Source organism: Mizuhopecten yessoensis, unplaced genomic scaffold (genome assembly GCF_002113885.1).
Source record: "Mizuhopecten yessoensis strain PY_sf001 unplaced genomic scaffold, ASM211388v2 scaffold9157, whole genome shotgun sequence".
Lineage (NCBI taxonomy): Eukaryota > Metazoa > Mollusca > Bivalvia > Pectinida > Pectinidae > Mizuhopecten > Mizuhopecten yessoensis.
Genome location: NW_018407907.1, coordinates 142,003 through 157,522, shown reverse-complemented (window position 1 = coordinate 157,522; position 15,520 = coordinate 142,003). Strand labels below are relative to the sequence as shown.

Below are 15,520 nucleotides of genomic sequence, written 5' to 3'. Positions count from 1 at the left end.
GGACATCGCTGTATCAGTAAGTTATTATAGCTGGCATCACTATGGAGAAAACCTATATAGCGGACATCGCTGTATCAGTAAGTTATTATAGCAGGCATCACTATGGAGAAAACCTATATAGCAGACATCGTTATGGCAGGAATGTATAGCAGACATTATTATAGCATCAAGACATACACAACATCATAAATAAACTAGTCTGAAGAGTCAAGACAAGAAGGTACCACAGACTCATTGTCAAGCATGTTTATTACTTGATAGTTTTTTCATCCTTACTTAACATTTTCACTCCTTTTGTGTTACAGGACTATATTTATATATACACACCACTGATTCATCAAACAGTCTGGGTTTTTTTTTCCATAGTTGTCCAGAAAAAAACATGTACAATTTCCTGAATTTTAGGACTAACAGACAAATTAATCAGCATAAATAGCGTACCAATTTACAATGTAGATACAGATGTGATGCAAGTAATTATAACTAGCATACACTAATCTACAATTTCCTAATGTGGAAATTAACTCCCTGACAGAACTATAAACCATCCTCAGGCAAAACAATTGCAAAGACGTAAGCACCAGCTGTTGTAACGTACGTTTCCAGGAAATACTGAAATTGTTAATGCCAGGTCTATTTAGTATATATACTATAAATTGCTACCGGTACTGTTTATGTTCAGACCTCTGTCTATTGGCAATATTGACATTATACCAGTGATCATAAAATTACAACACACCCAGGGGTCCTATATATACCCCACATGTACCATTCAATAGAGTCAGTCGTGGTGTTTGCTGTCGGCCTAGCTATTTACATTGTGTGTATTCCAATAAGACATCCCTACATTCCAATACCTTACACTTACATACACAAATATATTTCAGGTAACATTGAATATCACAAAAGTATAAATGCTATTTACCATCAAAGCTTACATTAGTACAATGCAGGGGATTACTTGTATAACCCAATGAGAGACGATTTTACAGCAAATAGGTTTATTTCACTACAGACATTCCTTTATGCATTTCAAGATATATTTGTATACATCAATTTTTCGCTACTAGATTTGGATCTATAATTATTTCTGACATTGGAATGCGTGCTTAGTATTTTTATTCAATGTAACCTTTGCCTGTGATTTTACATACAAGTGTAATCCTACTAGCTTTACATAGGTCATACCCCAGACCAACCCATATCTGCCTGCACATGCCATATCAATCCAGCATACACCATACAGTATATACAGTATATATCTACCCACTAAATGCCATATCTGCCTGTCATGTGCCGTATCTGTTTTACTTCTGAGATTCAACAAATTTTAAAATTAGGCCTAAATTACTATTAATGTTTTTGACATTGTACTTCAATGTTTGAAACAAGAAGTATATGATGACAAAGTTAAAAAAAAAAAAAAAAAAAAGACATTTCCTTATCTTACCACGCCCGTATAAACCCTCAAACTGTATCAGCAGCCCTTGGGCCTCTGGCCCCTCGGGATCAGCTGATATGGAGGTCTAGTGGTGTCAATATGTATAGGATATACATAAATAGTCAAACATGTATGATAACTTCTAAATATCTTGTTAAATGTAGCAAAATATTACTTACCGTAGTAAAATAAATTTAAGGTGTAATAAATCCATTATCCATCTTATAATTATTTATATACACACAGTAAAGCCATGCACTTAAACACACTGGTTTTCATGTTCAGTTTACAGTCTCTCCTCTAGAACTTCTGTAGATGTAAGTGGAGTCGTATCCTATTCACTTCAACCCCATTAGGTCGATCTAAGCGATCTAAGCGTTTAATTGATATGTCGTAAATTTAGCACCAGTCCTACAGAAATGACAAATTCCTGATCAATTAACGTTAGATTACATCCACGTCAGGTGACGAAGCATGTATCACGATCTTGTCTCGGTTACAAGGAGGTCGGACGTCCTCTCGCCCGTACTGAACGACGAATTCCTGACGAATCAATCACATTACTCCTATTTAAATTCTTTTCTTTGTATATTCCCCCCATTTAATCTCGATCCACAGGTAAGCTTGGCCACCATAACGTCAAATCACGAAAACTATCACAATATCTATAGAATAAGTATGAATGTACGAAAGGGCTCAATTCTGTCGTTATTTATAAACACTTCTTTTAACTTTTCTAGCGTTGAATAGAAGCATGCAGTGCAACAAAAACACAGGTACAATAGGTCACATGTCGAGGGGGAAATTTCTGTAAGTCATTTTGTTAGTACGTTTATATGTTTAGGACAACAAACTTGTTTCGTTCTTAGCGTGAAATCACTTAAACTAACCCGGTGTGAAGCGTATTGTGGGTGTAATTTTCACCTGCGGTCGTGGATCTAAGGTATTTATAGATAATATACCTCGACCAGATCCAACAATGGCCAGAGATAATCGCTTGTCTACACTTACAGGTCTGCTGTACAGCACACCATGTAAACACATTCAATATAGAGATTCCTGTAGTGAGTGTCTTTTATACAAAACCAATTACAACCTTAATAATCATACTTGCCAACTTTTTTTAAATTTCCATGGGGGAGATTCTGCATGCTCAAAATTAAAACATGAATAAAATGTGTGTTATATTATATGTATACCCCCTAGAGACAAAATAACCCTTTAAAATGACTTATTTTGAGTTGTTCTTTCAGACAAAATCAATAGATCTTACAATTGTATAGAGTTAAGCAAACTCACAGGTTTAAAATACTAAAATTAGGGGTCCAAAATCGTCCAAAATCGGAAGTCTCCCTCCTAAAAATAGGGAGAGTTGGAAAGTATGAATAATATTTATCAATTCAAGCTGTATTTACATAACTACCTAAACCTTATAATTATTTGTAAAGTAGTTTGTGAAGTATTCATAGCTATTCACATGCCTCAGAAAGTGATTTTTAAAGTAAATTTGGGGCCTTTTTATCCCCAAGATAATTTCTGCTGTATATGTAGATATTTTCCTAAAATCAATGCAAAAATTGATTTAATTTCCCAAAATCATGCTTTTTCCCAAAAATATTTCCCCAAAGGCACAAGGCACGTACGGGCCCCTATCAAAAACAAATCACTGCCCTATGCACCTCTGCCTTGATTGTTCCCTCTAGGCCTGGTGACGATAGTGATCAAGGCAACCACTGACAAATAATTATAAGATATCATAATTACAGCATGTCTGCAAGTACCGAAAATTGATATTTTCATAATCGTTATATTGATTATAGGGCTTTAAAGCTGTCAGATAGAATTACAGTCAATGATAAACACCCTACACCGAAAGCGACAAAAAGGGACAAGTGTCTGACCTGCCATGGGATTAAGTGAACCAGCTTTTGACTATTTTGTGCAATGCACATGTTTTACACCCCAATGTTGCATCAATGATGTCACATGTAGTCACCAAAAATATGGCACATGACAATTTCATGTAATTACAGCACTAAAACATGTAATATAATGTCATTTGGTTGGTAGACCTAAACCTAGACTAGACAGGGCCATATAGGCGACAGATCAGGCCAAATAAAATGATATGTGTGTTTCCTTTTCCATTAGATTTTGATTGTAGGTAGGTAGTCAAACGATTCCCCCCCCCCCCCCCAAATATTGTGAGTCATCATTACCAGCAATATAAAATATTTATGCACTTCAATGATTCTGAATGAGTAGATTTTACTAAATGAATTAATTAAATCCAATTTCTTAATTTGGGCTATGAAATAATTCAAGTAGGGAAGATTTTTCCCTATTAGGTAGGGGAACAGGAAACATATATTTTGTTTTGGCCTCACAAAGTTAAGTCCATATATGTAATATAGAGACAGTGTTATATCCCACAGTGCAGCACATGCATGCATATACATACACTTAACTGATTTACCCCTACATGTCTTAACTGGACTTGTCCAGCCTTTGATTTGGTAAGGTTCAAATGTGAATTTAGGGGTGAATGGGTTAAATCCCTGTCTGACTGCAGTGCTCAGGCAAAACAATAGAGAACTCCATGGTAGTTTTTTACGTACATACAGCAACCTTCCTTTAATTTCATTTTAGACATATTAACAGGTTGGGCACAACCCTGCATATGGGGAATAATCCTGCATTTAGGTAACAGTTACCTATTTAAAGTAACAATTTCATGAAATCTAAGTTAGTTTTAAATCAGTCAATTTGTGTGCACAATTAATTGTAACTCATTTTAAAATTTATAGGGTTTTGCTGAAAGAAAGATGCCCTTTTTTGTTCCTAACATTTAAAAGATCTTTACATGTTGTTATTTCACTTGATTCCCCATTTCAGTAATACATTTTTCACTGTAAATGGGTAACGCTGTTACCCAAATGCAGGATCAGTAATATTTACCAATGTGCACCGTTGTGCCCAACCTGACTAACTGTAGTCATGTTGGGCCTGCAGGGAACTATACATACAGGCTGCTCTGGTAAATTAGTTGGTATAAAATGTAGAGGAAGCTTTATAGTGATCAGTGGTCTAAGGGCTGTATCCGTCTGGCCCGGTTGCATTTTTATTCTCAGAAAAAAATTCTGTTTTTTTTTATTCCACCTTTGTTATTTTTGTTTCATAAAATCTCCTGCAAGGTATATTTATTTTCTTTACAGAACTAATCAATTTTTTAAGATATTGAATTGTCATGCAGGTAAAAAAAAGTGTCTGATTCATAGTGAGTCTTTGGCGAATTTGGTATATATGGGGATTGTTGAACAAGCTTGTATATCATTCATGCTAACTCCAGCTTGTCTGTCCTAACCAAACTTTTTCTTTCCAAACCTAAAGGATGTTACTTAAATTTGTACAATAACAGGCTCTGGTGGAAGTGAATGGTGACAATTTATATACAGTAAAGGTAATTATTACTGAGTTACATATATGTAGGTTAAAGGAGAAATGCACTACTGTATGATGTCATGCTCTGTTTCACATTTAAAGAAGAAACCAGTCTTTAACTCTTTATCTGATCAGCGTTCTATATTTACATTATATATATATAGACAACAGTTTCAAGCTTAAATTTTGTTTTCTTCAAATCAATATCTCTTAGACAAATATTTAACTTCAAAATGCTCAATGTCATGATCAATTCATAACTACATTCAAAGTAAAAATTATGACAAAATAAGTATTTAAATAAATACATACATTAAGTATGCATAGACAGTATTTATATATATATCATATAAACTCTTTGAACTCTTTAGACCATGTTTTTTTTTAAATATATGTCTTATAGATCCAAGTTGATTCTTTGTTATCGTAAGCGATACAGCTTATTGACATTACAATACATGCATTATGCACAATACAATGTCACACAAAGTCTAGTTCAAGTCATACATTTATATATAATTCACTCATTTCAAAGACAAGAGGTGTGACTTAATTTCAAAAGCTTTACACAAAAATATCCCGAAGATATACAATTCTGTAATATTTTCTGTACTTTACAATTTCAATAGTTCATACATGGATGGTTTGGAGATAATAAGATTTTAACAGTTTATATATTTCTTTTGCTCTAAAGAAAATTATAATTCAGTCCCAGTATTAGAAACATGATATATTTCAGTCCTGGTTTATAAGGGAAACTTGATATAATGTCAGTACCAGTCCAGTATTAGAAACATGATATATTTCAGTCCCAGTTTATAAGGGAAACATGATATATTTTAGTCCCAGTAAGAGAAACATGATACAATTGTCTTACCTTGATAATTTGGTATAAAAATCTCGATTGTAAATCCAGAATATGAATTCAAGCAATATAACTTTTCTTCACAACTCTATACAGCAAGGTTAACCCTGCACACATATATATTAGTTCTATAATGTACATACACTAGACATATTATGAAGTCTATATGGTAAGCATACCCTCAGAGGATATCTCCCACATTGTGTAATAGGTAATAATTGACCGACTGAAGTTTTCCCACACACATTATCATTAACATGTAAGTGTAAAAACACTGTGGACTTGTCCAGAACCTGTGGTCAGTCCGGTGGTCACTCAGGTGGTCACTCAGTGCCCCTATTGTCCGTGACATTTCGTCCAGCCCACATGTGTAGCCTGAAGACATCTGTGTCAGATGGCTAATTTATCAACAAGTAAATCGTTGGTCAATCAACCTTCCACGATATTTACATCCAACACCTGTTTACAAACAGGTAAGTCCTTAATGGATAATACACAGGTAGATACACACAGGTAAATCTTCAAAGCATCCCTTCCTCACCCTACACAGGAACCCATCTAGTCAACAACATGTACCTGTATACCAAAATCCCATATATCTTTGGTCAGACTACATTTTACCTGCAGAGAGAATAAATGGGCTTAAGGGCAAAAAGGCTGTTGTTGTGGGTTTTTTTTTATTCCATGAGAAGAATTAAAAGTTGCAATTATAATGAAATTCCAGAAAATGAGAGACTGAATTCTGCTGAAAACTAATAATTTTTTGTGTTTTGCATATTTTGATACTCGCAATTGGTGAAATTTCAAGCAATTCATATATATGTTCTCCAACAGACTTTCTAAATAAGGATCTTGCACTGCGGAATGTACACACTTTTGATTATTCTTCAATTTGTCAAGAGTCTTGCCATAAAATTTAGCTAGAATACATAACAACTGTCTCATTCCTGATTAAATATAAACTTTATTTATTTTACAACAATTATGAAACAAGTTTTTAGAACTTATACTAATAACTCTAGTTAGCCCGGATGTTAGCGTGTAGGGGGTCTTACTGTGGTAGGAAACCAGATTACCCAGAGAAAACCCACTTGCTCTGGTAGGTGACCCCATACACTTTCACGTCCAATCACGGAATCGAACCCTGGCCGCCTTGATGAAAGGCAAGTGCGCTATCCACTGCGCCACCAGACCACCCTCATTCCTGATTGGATACCCTCCTAATGATTAAACATCGACAGTAGTAGCGATCTCCTACTTCCTAACGAAGTTTATAGCTAGTGTAAACATACACCTACATGTACAGGAACATACGTACCCCAGTGACCTTGCCAAAGTGATACCTACTATTTAAATTCCAAGGCATCCCTTCATCCTAGGAATGGACACATGTGTCAATATATTGTATTGAGTGTTTGTTGACCAAATTTAACAAAAACACTTTTTAAATGGACTGGGACTAACTGGAAGGAAAAAAATCTCTCCAAATTATGGGAATTAAGTGCTTCAATGAATCTCTCAACTGGCCATTTATAAATTGCAGACTTACATGTTCAGTCCACATTACATAGTACAAATGTATTAAATTTGACGTGGATAAGTAATTTCTTATTATTAAGGAGGTCTCTGTCACCCAAATGATGAGACATAGACATTGTACATATATCATATATATTTATTTACAATGTCAGTAGATTTTTAAACTTAATTCAAATCCTGAGTGACTTTTTCCAATTTTCTCCCATATATGAATTAATTTATATACATACCATAGATACCGGGCCCTCATGTATACTTATCTATCAAATCTAAAAGCTACACCATCTGTTTCAGGTCTCATCTATCAATCAGCACAAACAATCTGAACTTCATACAATAGACCAGCTTAAATTTTCACTTTGGCTTACTTTTAAACAAGATCTGTGGAGTTGGTGAGAGATTAAGCCCGTCATAGACTTCAATGGAGGGTGGGGGCATATATAGTGATCATGAACAAAAAAACAGTTAGAAACGAAAAAGGATCAAGGTTGACCAAAAATTAAGAAAATTCATTTTATTATGGTATTTTAGAGTAATATAAGTTGAAAGGTAACAAATTCAGTCTCCAAATGGTTTTAACAATATTTTAGTAAATATTAAACGTTTAATTTAATATGAGCTAAAAATTACAGAGAAATAATAAACAAAGGGTCTTTAATTCACTTGAAGAGACAGAGCTGAAATTGGAACTAATAGCCATAAATGACATTGATAATATACATAAACTAGAAATAGGTCAGAATGACATGAATGTCACTCCATCATTCTGTATGATCATTTTCCGATAAATCATTGACCAAGCTACAACGGATATATTTCCACCTGTCAATCAAAATGGTAAACAATGACCAGGTGTAAATACATACATGCTGTTCAGGTAGCCATGCCAACACATGGAATTAATAAGAAAGCATGTCGCAACGTTAGCGTTGACTGACACCTCGAATACGGAGAGATCTGCGCACTGACACGGTCACCTGGCATGGGCAGAACAGGTAATTGGAATATAACGATGTTGTTTTCACAACAAAAAGTTTCAGAAAAGATTCAATTATATCTACAGATAAATCTTCTACTTTTTTTTGTCATGAAAAACATATTTCCAAGTAGTTTTCTAACTATCTGCAAATCCGACTGAAACGGTGGCATCGATATCGGCAGATTGTGTACACTTGAATACGGGAGATATGAAGAACACCAAACAATTATAATTTCAGCAATTCTCTTTCGAAAAGAAAAGATCGGAATGTATTTGGCTGTTTTAAACCAGTTGATATTTAATTTTCAAACTCAAACTTTTATCATTATCAGTTCAATTCGCATGGATGTCAACCTTGTAAATTCCTGCCGGTTAATAGTATCACGCTACCTTGACTCTTTGCGGTACACAAACTTGCTAACTTCGCCACTTTACCCATGTCATTTTGACACATTACTACTGTCAAGATTGAAGAGTCCAGCATGATTTTACCCAAGAACGACATTTTAACCACAGAGTGATAAATGCGATGCAATTGTTCAATATGTTCCCTGATACGTGGTATTTATCAATTCACAACGTAACGTCCTGAAAAGTTGGGCCTACTTAACTTGAGGTTATTTATCCGATTCTATAGTAAAATATGACTTAAACTTGCAACTTTTTGTAATTGTTAAATTGGCAATGCAATCAGGGATTATTCAATTTAGCAGTTTTATTGCTGCGAGCATATTTCAAAACATTTCCGAAAATCGTGAAAATTTTACGAAAAATGGTCGCGACCAAGGACTGGTTTTGGATTGTTCTCGAGTATTGTGTACACTCCTTTCTTGACACTTAGTTTTCTGCTTAAAAAAGTGTGCACTATACGCAAATATTATTGGTAGTCGTTGGTCAGACATAAAATATCTAAATCAGTCAATGGCAATTTTTAATACGACAGTTTACCCCTTCGGGAACCTCAAAGGTGCATGATTCAGACTCGGATCATCTTTAGGTTATATTTAATTCCCATGGGAAATTTGGAACGCCTTTAGGTTTTATGCTATTCCTGTTTAAAAAGGAAATCGATATATCTGAGTTATCCAAGAGCTTGTAATTAGCGCCTGGTATATTCCGACAGAAGCAAGACACTTAACAGCCCAAGACAACAAGTCAAAATCTGGGACTGAAACCGAAATCAATATTCCCCAATGGGGTTCCCCCAGGGGTGACTAAAAATACATTTGTTAGGCTTGCGACACTTCACAACATTAACTCAAGTAAACATTGATCAAATGCATTTATTTTATGATAACATGTCGGTTTTCTATTGTATTGCATATGTAGTTACTTTCATATGCTACAGACATTTATAAAAGATCAAACCCATAAAATAAGGCTACTAATAACTTTTCCATTTTATGTCTTTTTATCTCTGGTGGCCCTCTGGCAGCATCTGGTTGTGAAATGTCACCAACCCCCAAGGTATGGCCATACGGTAATGCACAACAATAAACATAATTTTTTCCCTCCCAACACTAGCTGCTTTCAAATGCTGTTAGATACAAAAGACTTCATCATCATGATCCCAACAATTAAGGCGTACAGCAACTAAATTGGGTGGGTTGGCACAGTGGATAGCACATTGGCCTTTACCAAGGCGGTCGGGGTTTGATTCCCTGATCGGATGTGAAAAGGTATCGGTCACCTGCCGACCACATGGGTTTTCTAAGGGTACTCTGGTTTCTCCTACATTAAGACCCATGCATGTTAATATCTGGACCAAAAAGAGCAATAAATATAAGTTGGTACAAATAAAGTTTATATTATATAATGCCACTACACCAATATACTTCTGCCCTCTTTAAAACATTTGGACTCACAAAAGGATAAGTTTCAGTTATTCTTATTTAATGCCATTTTGAACCACCAAGCACCTGGGAAAATCTTCATTTACTTGACACTGTAGAAAATTAATCAATTCTTTTCTTGAGTTATAAATAGTCCTTATCTCATATCCGATACAATGAAAGTCAATTATCTACCAATGGACAATTCCATTTAAATGTAATTGGATAACATTTGTCTATATAAGGTCCCACAATTCAACGGGATTTTGCTTGTAAAGGATTTTCTGATAAGATGGAAAAGGTATTACCTAACACTCTAAACCACCCTGTGAACAGCTGAGTACATAATGATAAGTATATCTGCTTGACATTTGTTTACAACATAGTATGTAATGGTAAACAGATAAATGTTAAGATCTAAAATACTATGTAGATTTTTTCTAAAATACTGTAGGGCTTTGAAAGGGGACAGGAGGGGTGGGGGGTGGGGGTGAACTTGATGATGTATATATGTTGAATTGAATATAATTGTATATGCTCATATCAGTCTATATATATAAGTTTGAACAGTCTGATTAACAGACCTTATTCATGAATTGAATCATATTCGTGTCTTTTTATATTTTACCTAAAATTTACAAAAGCCAGCTGTTTCTTTATTAATTGGGAAAATATAGCATTATTCTCACTGAAATCGGGAATATATATTCTTCATTTTTTGGTCATTTTGGGAAATTAAGGCACTTTTTAGCTAGGGGAAGCACTGGATGCGGCTGTAAAACTGAGCAAAAAAAAATCATATGGGACGATAGAGAAATTTGAATTTGATGATGCATATACATGTATATATATATGTTGAATTGAATAAAATTGTACCTGCTCATCAGTCTACAACTTTAAATTGTTTAACAGAATTTTTTTTAATCATAGTCATACTATTGTACAGACTTGTAGGTAAGTACTGAAGCTTGCAAGTTTCTTCAAAAGCTATAGTATATATATAAACAACCAGTGAATCGCGTCTTCCCACAATGTCACTGTGACTATTTGAAACTAACTAAATATAGGATAGTACATGTACGTAAATAGTCTTTTGCAGCAATTCTGATTCACAACTCCTGCTCCCCATATCACTGCTTTGCACTGAGGATTTCCTCACAACTCCTTCGCGTCTTCCCACAATGTCACTGTGACTATTTGAAACTAACTAAATATAGGATAGTACATGTACGTAAATAGTCTTTTGCAGCAATTCTGATTCACAACTCCTGCTCCCCATATCACTGCTTTGCACTGAGGATTTACTCACAACTCCTGCTCCCCATATCACTGCTTTGCACTGAGGATTTCCTCCCAACTCCTGCTCCCCATATCGCAGCTTTGCACTGAGGATTTCCTCACAACTCCTTCGCGTCTTCCCACAATGTCACTGTGACTATTTGAAACTAACTAAATATAGGATAGTACATGTACGTAAATAGTCTTTTGCAGCAATTCTGATTCACAACTCCTGCTCCCCATATCACTGCTTTGCACTGAGGCTTTCCTCACAACTCCTGCTCCCCATATCACAGCTTTGCACTGAGGATTTCCTCACAACTCCTTCGCGTCTTCCCACAATGTCACTGTGACTATTTGAAACTAACTAAATATAGGATAGTACATGTACGTAAATAGTCTTTTGCAGCAATTCTGAGTCACATCACCTGCTCCCCATATCTCTGCTTTGCACTGAGGATTTCCTCACAACTCCTTCGCGTCTTCCCACAATGTCACTGTGACTATTTGAAACTAACTAAATATAGGATAGTACATGTACGTAAATAGTCTTTTGCAGCAATTCTGATTCACAACTCCTGCTCCCCATATCACTGCTTTGCATTGAGGATTTCCTCACAACTCCTGCTCCCCATATTGCTGCTTTGCACTGAGGATTTCCTCACAACTCCTTCGCGTCTTCCCACAATGTCACTGTGACTATTTGAAACTAACTAAATATAGGATAGTACATGTACGTAAATAGTCTTTTGCAGCAATTCTGATTCACAACTCCTGCTCCCCATATCACTGCTTTGCACTGAGGCTTTCCTCACAACTCCTGCTCCCCATATCACAGCTTTGCACTGAGGATATCCTCACAACTCCTGCTCCCCATATCACTGCTTTGCACAGAGGATATCCTCACAACTCCTGTTCCCCATATCACAGCTTTGCACAGAGGATTTCCTTACAACTCCTGCTCCCCATATCACAGCTTTGCACAGAGGATTTCCTCACAACTCCTGCTCCCGATATCACAGCTTTGCACAGAGGATTTCCTCACAACTCCTGCTCCCGATATCACAGCTTTGCACAGAGGATTTCCTCACAACTCCTGCTCCCCATATCACTGCTTTACACTGAGTATTTCCTCACAACTCCTGCTCCCCATATCACAGCTTTGCACTGAGGATATCCTCTATCATATATATCAAACTAACTATATCTTAAGTTTGCAGCACATGCCAGGGCTTAATATATATATATAAAATCTTTTTTGAAGTATTTATTATTCCAGATTGCATCTAGTTTAGTATAGCCATGTGGGAGAGCTGATTTAAAGGCCTCATATGTGGCCATGTAACTATCTTTGTGTAAACTTAAACATTGTATAAAGCTGATTCACGTCACATGTTATTCCCTAGTTTTTTGGGGTTTTTTTAAACTTTAAGATTTAGGTTATATGTCACATGTATACAAAGTGATACATGTACTGATAATTTCTTCAGTGAAATACAAGAACGTGAGTTGTACTGTAATATATATATATATAAATCAAACGTTCCATTTTGTACCGGATTCAGTGGTGTTGCTGCTCATCATTTCTATTTTCATTTTTAATAAAGAAAGTCAGGAATTATTCTGGAGTAAAATTGCCAGTAGTGATTTACTTTGATTCCAACACTTTGAAGAATTAAATATTCCTTAATTATCATACAGTTATATTTTTAAATGGTTGATATTTTGTGAGACATGTGATCTATTTTTGTATTATTCAATTCAATGTACAAGTTCCAGAGAGTCAACAATATTTCAAATTTATAAATTATTGTTGATACATATGTTTATTAAACAACAGAAATATATCTCAAGGGATTGCTCTTTTTGTGAAATTCAAAGCCTGGGTTTTATTTTGTTTAACGTCCTATTAACAGCTAATATAAGGTCATTTAAGGACGTGCCTCCATGTGTGTTGTGTGTGCGTGCATGTTTGTATGTGCGCCAGATACAGGGTATGTTGGTGTATTTGCCTCCTTGTGATAGCATGGATCTGATGCTGACTTTAGAGTGCTATCTCACTGAAATTCCATACCGAAGGCACCCAGCACAGCATTCCACTAGGTCACATACTGACAACGGATGAACCAGTTGTTGCAATTTCCTTAAATGCTGATCATGAACGTTAAGCAGGGATAAACAATTACCATTTTTAAGGACTTTGGTATGTCCAAACCTGGGGACAGAACCCATCGTCCTCCTCACCAGGGCGAACGGTCAACATTAAAGCCAGGAGCGAGGTTGGCATTCAATTATGAAATCATGTACATTTATATTATTGTTTGCTTTGTTTGTGTTTTACATTCATTTAACAGAGCTATGGTCATTTAAGGACGTGCATGGTCTTGATGGTGGAGGAAAACCAGAGAACATGGAGGAAAATGCCGACCTGTGGCCAGTACCTGACGACTGCCCCACGTTGGCCTTGAGCCTGTGACCCAGTGGTGGAGGGCTAATTCATCCCAGATGGTCATGATTAGAGGCCCTTGGGAATGGTCAGAGCTAGGCCCTAACCACTCTTGACACAAAAACTAACAATTAAGGACGATCCACCCTTTCGCAATTAACCAGCAGAATTTGTTGAAACTTTCACACCACGGTTATGCCACTTTGTAGATGTGATTTGATGAAAATCTAAGCATTCCGATGGACTGTTTTTTTTTTTTTTTTTAAATACCAAAAAAATGATTTTTCATCAATTTAAATATTTTTTTATATATTTTGGTGTGTGTCATTGTTTGGAACAATAACAACAATACAAAAATGAAAAGAGGCATTGCTAGTCAACCCTACAAATATTTTGTCTTTCTTAAGATAAAATCAAAACTTTTTGCAGAGAGATACAATTTACCCAATGACAGTTATTATCTTTTACTATATTGAATATGATGGAATTAATTGAAATGATGATATCAGAATTGTCAATTCATTGTTCTTTTTTGAAACCAAATTACTCTCACTCATGCACACTTTGGACATCATTCCACAGCTTGCTAGCACATGGTATATTAACATGTCATTTACATATATGTAGCCAGAGGCTATCGAATGGTAAGCCTTCTCCAATGTGCAACTACACATGCATTTTCATAGGGATCTTGACATTTTACAAAGCACTATTTACACGGAGTACAGCATTTGTAAAAAAATGATTTACTTGACAGAGCGTGTCTCAGTTGTCAGAAAAAACTGACGACCTCGACCTTGTGAACTGATGTAAGCGTGCGATATGTACATTTGTGGTTGGTATACAAAACACATCAGTCCGCATTCCATGCGCTTCACAAAATTATTTAAAAATATTACCAATGTCAGTGACTTCGTGCGAGTCAATTTATGTCATTTTAAACATGTGTATTACGACGGATGTGAAGTCCTTAACAGTAACAATCATAGAAGAAATGTACGCTGCTTCACGAGATTAAGCACTGTATGCAACAATAAAGTGCACTTTGCCAAAATAGTGAGTACGGTACATTGAAATTATTATTTCCACACTGAGAGTAGTCTGAAGACAGATTTAAAAAAAAAGTAAGCAGTTTTCTTGACCGCAATTATCATTTAGTTGAAAGGTGCAAAAATAACCATTTATGATTAATTAAAATAGGATTAGATTAATTACTAGGCATATTAATGAGTACAAAATACAGAGATCAAGACGGATGGGACAGGGATCCAGGCCCGTCCCTCGTTCACACTAACTCGTGGACACCCCCCACCCCCCAACTCGCCGCTGCACGTATTGACGATCTATTGCTCAATGGACAAAGTTTTCCCTATGATAAGTATGTCTTTGTCATTGATATATGGTGCTAACGTCTCAAATTTAAACGATAGTAGGCCTAGGGGAGGCTCGTGTCGTATGGCAATGCAAAGGAGAAGTGAAGGTGTGCGGTGGACACCGATTGTTGTGTTTTCAGTTCAAATATTGACTTACATCGATTGTAAAATGACACTTGTCTTTTATAAACACCAATACATTCAACTTCTTAGTTCAGTCACTATTGAAAACACTTACCTTCGCTAAAAATCTTCGTACAATCCAACACCTGAGATTTCGTAGCTACTCACCCAGTTTTGAGACTTAACTTCCGGAATAGCTATAT

At 35.7% G+C, this 15,520-nt stretch overlaps 1 protein-coding gene across 6 annotated transcripts in view; it reads right to left on the bottom strand.

Annotated features, from left to right (window-relative positions):
- LOC110457461 (AKT-interacting protein-like) overlaps positions 1-15,520 on the bottom strand; it is a 45,318-nt gene extending 29,798 nt beyond the window's left edge. For 5 of the 6 annotated variants that reach the window (XM_021508752.1, XM_021508754.1, XM_021508755.1 and 2 more), the window contains exon 1: positions 15,433-15,520. The gene's annotated coding sequence lies outside the window, so the exon portion shown is untranslated. Of the gene's footprint in view, positions 1-1,620; positions 2,065-15,432 lie in introns of those variants that run through there. The other variant, XM_021508753.1, reaches the window with a different exon arrangement.